Below are 8,279 nucleotides of genomic sequence, written 5' to 3' on the forward strand. Positions count from 1 at the left end.
TAACTCCACCCTTATTGGATATAGTCAGAAATTTCTCATTCTCCAAGACAAAAATTAAACTGTAAGACATATTTTTTGTAGAACCTCACAAATCCTTCTATTTAGAAATTTTCACTTTTTCTCACTGTCTAAAAGTCAAGCAAATCTCTAACACCCCACGTCCTCCAATGGGGGTCTAGCTCCATTCAGTGACTTCTGGAAATAATTATCTTCGTACTTCAGAGATGAAAGCTTAGTTAAATATGTGAGAGACCAAGCAGATGTGGCAGAACATATTATGCTGCACATTGTCTCATGTCACAGTTTACAACTGATGAAGAGCTTGCCTAGGATGGTGTTATGTGGAGATGTTAGGAAAGAGTGTTGTTTAGAAGATGAAAATTAGCATAACTGTGATTATGTGATCTTGTTGTGATATCCAAGGTATATGGATCCAAATGATATGAATTTTTTAAAAAAATTTATTTACTTGAAGCATGGATATAAAATATAGCAGAGTATAAAGTAGACTATAAGTTTTTAGAAAACTTCCTTCATTATTAATACCCTCAATAATATGTGAAGCCATTATTTAATAAGAAAATTTTGTGCTATTGTCTATAATAGAGCATGTAGTGATATTATACACATTTCTTATTATCAGATTATTGTATTTTTAATTGAGCCTATGATATAGCATTTTATACCTCTTATTTTTTTTTAAAAAAAGGATTTTTATTCTATAAAAAATTCTACAAGGGCTGAGGCTGTAGCTCAGTAGTAGAGTCCTTGCCTCACATGTGGAAGGCACTGGGTTCAAAATAAAAATAAAATAAAATAAAGGTATTGTGTCCATCTACACCTAAACAAAAAAAAAAAAAGAATTCTACAAGCTAGAATAGTAAAGATGTACATTCAGATAGTACTTTATATTGTTCAAATAATTTTATGCCCAATGTACTACAAAACGAGTTTTAAAATATGATATTCAGTGAGGATGAGCTCTATATGTGCCTCTTATGTCCCATAACTTGAGTAATTTCATTTAGCATGACTAAACCCTTTGTTTTCTCAAGGTTGCTTACTTCAAGGCAAGAAGTAGGCAACACGCAAAGTTCTTGATATTGGGATGAGAAGTTTTGTTGTGCAATCTGGAAATTTGGTGGACACTTCTGGAGGACATCAAGACTTTTGATTAAATGGAAAATCCAGAACCCTTGAAGATATTCACCATGGTTCTTCAGATGGTTGCTACTCTGGTCAAAAATTAGGAGGTCCATTAATCCATAATAAAGTAATATCAAATTGGGGAATTTTAAAACAAGTTTTGGAAGTTTTGAATTACACGATCAATTTTTATCTGTTTTCTAGAAGTTTAAATAAGAACTAAGTAAAACTTTCAGTAGAAGTTTCTTTATTGAAATAGCAAGTTATATCTGCTCTGGAATATTTCTTAGTACTGAGACATTTAATGTATGATACAAATAAATAGTTACATTTTTGGCAAATCTTCATATGTTCTATCAAAGAACACTGACACCTGTTGAGAGCCTCAGCCAAGGGGCCCCAGCAAACTTCCAGCTGCCAGCTGATGATTGGCTCACAGCGGCCCCAGCAAACTTCTAGCTGCCAACTGATTGGCTCCTCTGCGGTGATGCTCATTGGGCTGTTTTCCCACCCTTTCAGACCACAGAGCTGCCCATTGGGGGACTTTTTTTGGCTCTGCCCAAGGGACCCAGCCAATCCGCCTCAAGAGCAGGAGGAGTGGGGGGAGGTTGAGAGGCTTGTGGGAAGCTGGTGGTGGCAGTTGGGCTTTGAGGGTTTTTCCTGAAGAGCTGTGTGGTGTGGCATGTGTGTTCTAAAAATAAAGTTTGTTTCTTTTGACAAGTGGCTCCTGAATTGTGCCCAGCCAGACTGCGGCAGACACCAACTTGTTTCTTTGGCTTGTGGGTTGTCAGCAGTTTTCTGGAACCCTAGACCTCCTCTGTCACCCTGCCTTTCAAAGATGAGAAACATATTTATATGAATTTATCTGTTCATCAACATAAACTTTCTTTGACATATTTCACTTTAGCTTGAGGTATAGAGCCTATTTCTGTCCATAGAAGCAGCTGGGCTGGGAATACCCTTCCTTTGATTTTCTTTTGATCATCAATCTGGAAATTCCTCCAAACATTGAAGTTTTTTTGTAGATACAAATGAGATAATCCCTTTTCAAAAAAAAAAAAAGTTTACTAAAATGATACTATGAAAAATGCATTTCAGGAACAAAATGTTGAGATAATATTAGTTGTATTTACCTTTTTACCCACAAAGATGCAAGTTTTTAATTACTATAATCTATAAATTGCCTTAGCTATCTTGATTAATGTCTGGGCATAATACCATTAAAGCATTAAACCCATTTGGGGTATAGAACTTGCTTTGAAAGCTATTACTAAGTATGAAAAAAAAAAAACCGGATCAAGTTATTCAAGACCAAAAGGAGTCACAGTATATTGATAACAGCCATGAGAGTCAGTTAGCATACAGAAGACAGATTTTCAATGTTAGGGATGTTAAGGTCATGGAATGAATTCATAACTTTAGTCAGAATGATAAATAACAATTTCTTTATGACACCAAATTGAATCATTTGTAGGAAACCATAATTTCAGTGGTGCTTTGCAGGTCACAGTACTCTAAAAGACTTCTTCATGAATATTGACAATCCTAGGGTGTTAGGGCCGTCATGTCAACGTGGCAGGAGCAGCCTGACTTGCTGGGGCACATCACTAACGCTGAGGGAGGAGTCACCCAAGAGGGACAGCGAAAAGTGAGGGAAGGAGCAGAGGCCCCTTGGGGGAGTCTGCGCCACTGGTGGCGAGTCCCTGGTGAAAGCCCAGGCCAGGCTTCTGCATTACCTGGCAGAAGGCGAAGGTTGGCAAGAGCCTTGCAGTGCGCAGAATTCTGAGTGCTCACGTCATAATTGACCCCCAGCAACGCTTGTGGACATTTGGTGGAGAGAGGTGGATGGTGATAGTAGTGGTTTTCAAAGCGGGTCTGATGGCTCACTGATAGTGGCGATGTTGTCCTGGTTTGGAGGCCTAGGCTCTGACTTGGGCCACTCCTTGGGTCAGGTGGGGGACAGCTTGGCTTCCCTCACCGGCCATATCTCCAGCTTCGCCAGGGACGCGTTTCTGGAGGATTTAGAAGAGGTAGAAGCAGGTTTACCTCATTGTGGGAGAAAGGAAATTGAAGCTCCTCAATCTACATTCATATCAAAGGATGGAAGACTTACAAAGTACTGTACTGATCTGGAAGAAAAGCATGAAGAAGCATCAGAGCTTCCCATAAAGCATCCATCTGCATGTTACTGACATCAACTGCAACAGAGAGGGATAGAAGCCAGCCAACCTAAAGCAAGACAGATGGTACTAGAGGATCACCTGTGGAGACTGCAGTCACCTGCTCAATCAGTACACTCGGGAGCTGGTGGTACATCAATAACCACTGAACCAACTCCATTCGGCTGTGGAATCAGTCATCAGTTTTCATGTTTTCCTGATGATGACATGGACTTTAGTGATGTCATTTCATCACAACAAGAAATAAACAGCTTGTTAACTGAAGTTTCGAGACTTGAATGTGAAGTCGGCCACTGGAGGCATATTATTGAAGCACAAGAAACACATAATTCTGATCCAAGTGAAATCTGCAAACTCCGAAATAAGGTACTTGAACAAAACCAAAGTCAGGACATAAATAATCACCAACATGAAATGTCAGTTTTGCAGAAGGCACATCAAGAGAAACTGGCAGAGGTAAGTTGCCGGCATGGAGAGGAATTATGTGACTATGAAGAACGAATTGAAGAACTTGAAAATCAGTCACAACAAGGTGACTCAGGGGTTATAGCCTGTGAGATGCAAAAAACTATTCAGGTCCTACAAACTGAAAAAGTTGAGTGGACGAAAAAGATAGAAGTACTTGAGGATAAAATAAAAGATATCAATAAAAAATTATCTTCAGCAGAAAATGACAGAAATGTCTCCAACAGAGAACAAGAGCAGCTCAGTGTGGAAAAGGGACAAATAATTGAGCAGTGTGAAAACTTGCAACTGGAATGTAGTAAATTGCAGCCTTTTGTGATGGAGCAGAGTGATACTATGGCCGAAAAGGGAAAAAACTCTTCCACAGAGTTCATCGGTGGAAGAAGTGCTCAGGCTGCAACAAGCCCTGTCCAATGCTGAAAATGAAATAATGAGACTGAACGGTTTAAACCAGGATAACTGTCTTGCTGAAGACAATCTGAAACTTCATGTGCGTGTTTAAGCTTTAGAAAAAGAGAAGTCATTATTGAGTCAAGAAAATGAAGAACTTCAGATATCACTGTCAAAATTGAGCTGTGAATATGAAGTAATTAAAAGTACAGCTTCAACAGACATGAATCTGAATGTACAATTCCATGACTTAAAACTTAACTTGGAGTCGAAGGAGCAAGAACTGAATCAAAGTATTAATGAAAAGAAAATGCTAATAGCTGAGTCAGAAGAATTGGACAATCAGAACCAGGAAGCTACAAAACACATAATTTTGATGAAAGATGAGCTTTCCAAACAACAAAATAAAGGAGACCTTGTAATCAAGAAATTGAAACAACTCAATCAAGAGAAAGATTTTGAAATAGCAAGCCTCAAAAAGAATATTGAGCAAATGGCTGCTGATCAAAAAGGAACTAAGGAACTTTTGGCATCTTGTTTAGGAGCAATTGATACAACTTATAAGTGAGAAAGAAGTTTTTATTGACAAACTCAAAGAACAAAGTTTAGAACTCCAAAAGGATTTAGATAAGTGTTCTCGGGTCTTAAGAGAAAATGAAATGTTAAGGCAAACCATAGAAGAAAAAGACAAAAGGATTGGATCCATGAAAGAAGAAGAAAATCATCTGCAAGAAGAATTGAAAAGACTTAGGGAACAGCAGAATAGAGCTAAAACCCTCTATAGTATTACAGAACTAGAATCTGAGGTACCTCAACTGAATATTGTTAATAATCATCTGGAAGAGGAAATTAAACATCATCAGAAGATAATTGAAGATCAAAGACAGGGTAAAATGCAACTACTTCAGTCTTTACAGGAGCAGAAGGAGGAAATGAATGAATTTAAATACTAATATGAGCAGATGAATGCTGCTCATACCAGGTTATTTTTAGAAAAAGATGAGGAAATTAAGAATTTGCAGAAAACCATTGAACAAATAAAATTTGCCCAGTTGCATGGAGACAGACACAACACTCAAACAGAGAATTGTGATATTTTTCAAGAAGCAAAAGTTAAAGAAAGCCTTAATATAGAAAATGGAGGTGAAAAACACAACTTACTGAAATCTGAAAATGAGACGTTAGTGAAAGGAATCAAAGAACTAGAACTTGAGATTAAGCTTCTAAATGAAAAGAATATATCTTTAACCAAACAGATTCATCAGCTGTCCAAAGATGAAGTTGGTAAACTCAAATTATCCAGTAGAAAGATGTGGAGATACAAGCTCTTCAGGCTAGAATGTCTCCAGTTTCATACATCCAGGATGTCGCTTACCTTCAGCAGCAACTGCAGACCTTCACTATGGAAAGAGAACAAGTATTAGCCATTTTGAATGAGAAGGTGAAGGAAAACAGCCATTTAAAATCAGAACATCACAAGATGAAGGACCTGGTTGCTGTGAAAGAAGCAGCCCTCATCCAGCTTCAAGAAGAAAATAGAAAATTGTCCACCCAATTCTTAAGTAGGGATCAAGATATGTTTAGAGAAACTCTGCAGAATTTATCTTGTATCATTAGAGAAAAAGACATTGAACTAGATGCGCTAAGTCAGAAATGTCAGACTTTATTGGAAATTTTACAAACTTTCGGCACTGGTAATGAGATGGGAGGTGTTAATAGCCATCAGTTCGAGGAGCTCCTAGAGGAACGTAATCAATTAAAACAGCAAGTTAAAAAAATGGAGGAGTGGAAAGAACAGTTAATGACAACGGTTCAAAATATGCATCATGAATCAGCCCAACATCAGGACGAGCTTCTTCAATTTGAAGCCCAAGTTTTGGTTGACACTGAAAATAGTTTTAAATTAGAAGCAGACTACACCGGCCTCATCCAAAGTTATTAGCTGAATGAAACCAAATTAGGCCAGGTTCAGCAGTGCTTAGGGCAGCTGTGCAACACCAAGGACCTTCCTGTAGGAAAACTTGATAGTATTTCACCCCAGCTCTTGTCTGCTTCATCACTTACCTCCCAGTCAGCAGAGGTCGAAGAGCTGAGAAAATCACAAGAAAAAGATGTCACAACAGAGACTCTTCAGGAAAACAACCACAGGTTGTCTGATTCAATTGCTGCTTTGTTGAAGATAGAGCAGAAAGAACATGAACAAACGGATTCAGAAATTAAACGGCGAAAAGCAAAACAAGGTATTTTACAGAATTTACTTAACAAGACCTCTTAATCAAAGCCAAAAGTGATCAGTTACTTTCTTCAGATGAAGACTTTACCAACAAAGTGAATGAAAACGAACTATTGAGGCAATCAGCCAAAAACCTCAAGGAGAGAATATTAATTTTAGAAATGGACATTTCTAAACTAAAAGTGGAAAATGAAAAAATAATAGAAACATCTAAAGAAAAGGAAATGGAATATCAAGCATTACAAGAGACAAACATGAAGTTCTCTGTGATGCTGTGAGAAAAAGACTTGCAGTTGGAGTCTATGAAGGAGGAAGCTCTTGCCTTTGAGCAAATGTTACAAGAAAAAGAACAGGACAATTCTGGGGAGTTCAATCATCTTGTAAATGCAGTTGAATCAATGCAGGAGAAGACAATTATGATTCAGCAAGAGACAGATCAAGTCATCTTGTGTCTGAAGCAAAAATAGATGGAAAACAGTACCCTACAGCACGAGGTTCAACACTTACATGACAAAGAATTATGCTTACACCAGGAGCTAGAGAGACTACGCAGCCATCTTTCAGAATCAGAAGATTCTTATACCCGGTAAATTTTGGCTATGGAAAAAAGGGAGATTGAACTGAAAAAGAAAGTCACCCTGTTGGAGAAAAAGCTAATTTCATCTTCGACTACAAGTCATCAAACCAATGTGCAGATAGAGTCCCCACAGGAACAGTTGAGGATCCTCTCCCAACAGAGAGATGAGAAGGCACTGCAGTTTTTGCTCTCTCAGGAAGGAGGAAAGCAGTCTGCCCTGTCATTAACTAACCTGCAAACGGTCCGAGAGCATTTCCAACAAGAAGAAAAAGCTATGTGTTCTGCTGAATTCGAGAAAGAAAAAAAAATATATAGCTGAACGGAAGGAAAAAGTCAAAGGAGAAGTATTATTATTACCACAGGAACATTTGGATGAAGCACATGTTGTGTTGAATTCAGCACCCAGATTTACGAGACAATTAGATCTCAAGGAATAACAGACTGGAGAACTTACAAAACAAAGTGAGCTCCTGCAAGAAATGCTGGACGATACACAAAAGAAATTGATGAACATGACAAGCAGCACAGAAGGAAAAATGGACAAAGGCCTCCTGAGAAACCTTTTTATCGGTCATTTCCGCACACCAAAAAGTAAGCATCGTGAAGTGCTACAGTTAATCGGAAGGATCCTGGACATTCAAAAGGAGGAAATGGAGCAGTTGTTGAATGAAGATTACCGTGGTGTTATCAAGTGGATGCCTGGTTGGCGTGGAGGAGGATCCAAATCTGTCCCCAACACACCTTTGATACCAAGTCAGCAATCTGTGCGGAAGAGTTCTTTTTCAGAACTTTTTGTTAAATTTCTGGAAACGGAATCTCATCCAGCTGTTCCACCACCCAAACTTTCTGCTTGTGCCATGGAACTCTAGATTCACCAAGAAGAAGAAAGCAAGGTGCAAAGGTGTCAGGAAGTTGTAAAGATGCAGCAGAATTCAGAGCCACTTATTCACCTAGCTGGACTGGGACCTAGTGGACCTGGACATCTTCTGTTGAAACCCTTCACAGATGTCATGCCCACCTTTACACCACTGCCAGTGTCCCCAGGCCATTCTGCCAGGGTTGTACTAAAGGACCTTTTAAAGCCATAGGTGATTCTCAAGCCAGAGATGATGTAGCACTTTAAAGAAGCCACAACTCTTTGTACTTTTTGAGAGTGGCTTTTTGGAAAAAAGTGTCATGTATTTGCAGACAAAAAGAGAAAGAAAAAAGCTGATGTATATATAGCTACCAGGTATTTTGTCTTCCCTTTCTCTCTCTCTCTCTCTCTCTTTTTTTTTTTTTTTTTTTT

At 38.5% G+C, this 8,279-nt stretch overlaps 1 pseudogene; it reads left to right on the forward strand.

Annotated features, from left to right (window-relative positions):
- The first annotated feature begins 1,825 nt into the window (after nt 1-1,825).
- On the forward strand, nt 1,826-8,216 carry LOC107142643 (annotated as a pseudogene).
- Nucleotides 8,217-8,279: the final 63 nt, after the last annotated feature.

The sequence above is a fragment of the Marmota marmota genome, unplaced genomic scaffold, assembly GCF_001458135.2.
Source record: "Marmota marmota marmota unplaced genomic scaffold, marMar, whole genome shotgun sequence".
In the NCBI taxonomy this organism is placed as follows: Eukaryota; Metazoa; Chordata; class Mammalia; order Rodentia; family Sciuridae; genus Marmota; species Marmota marmota.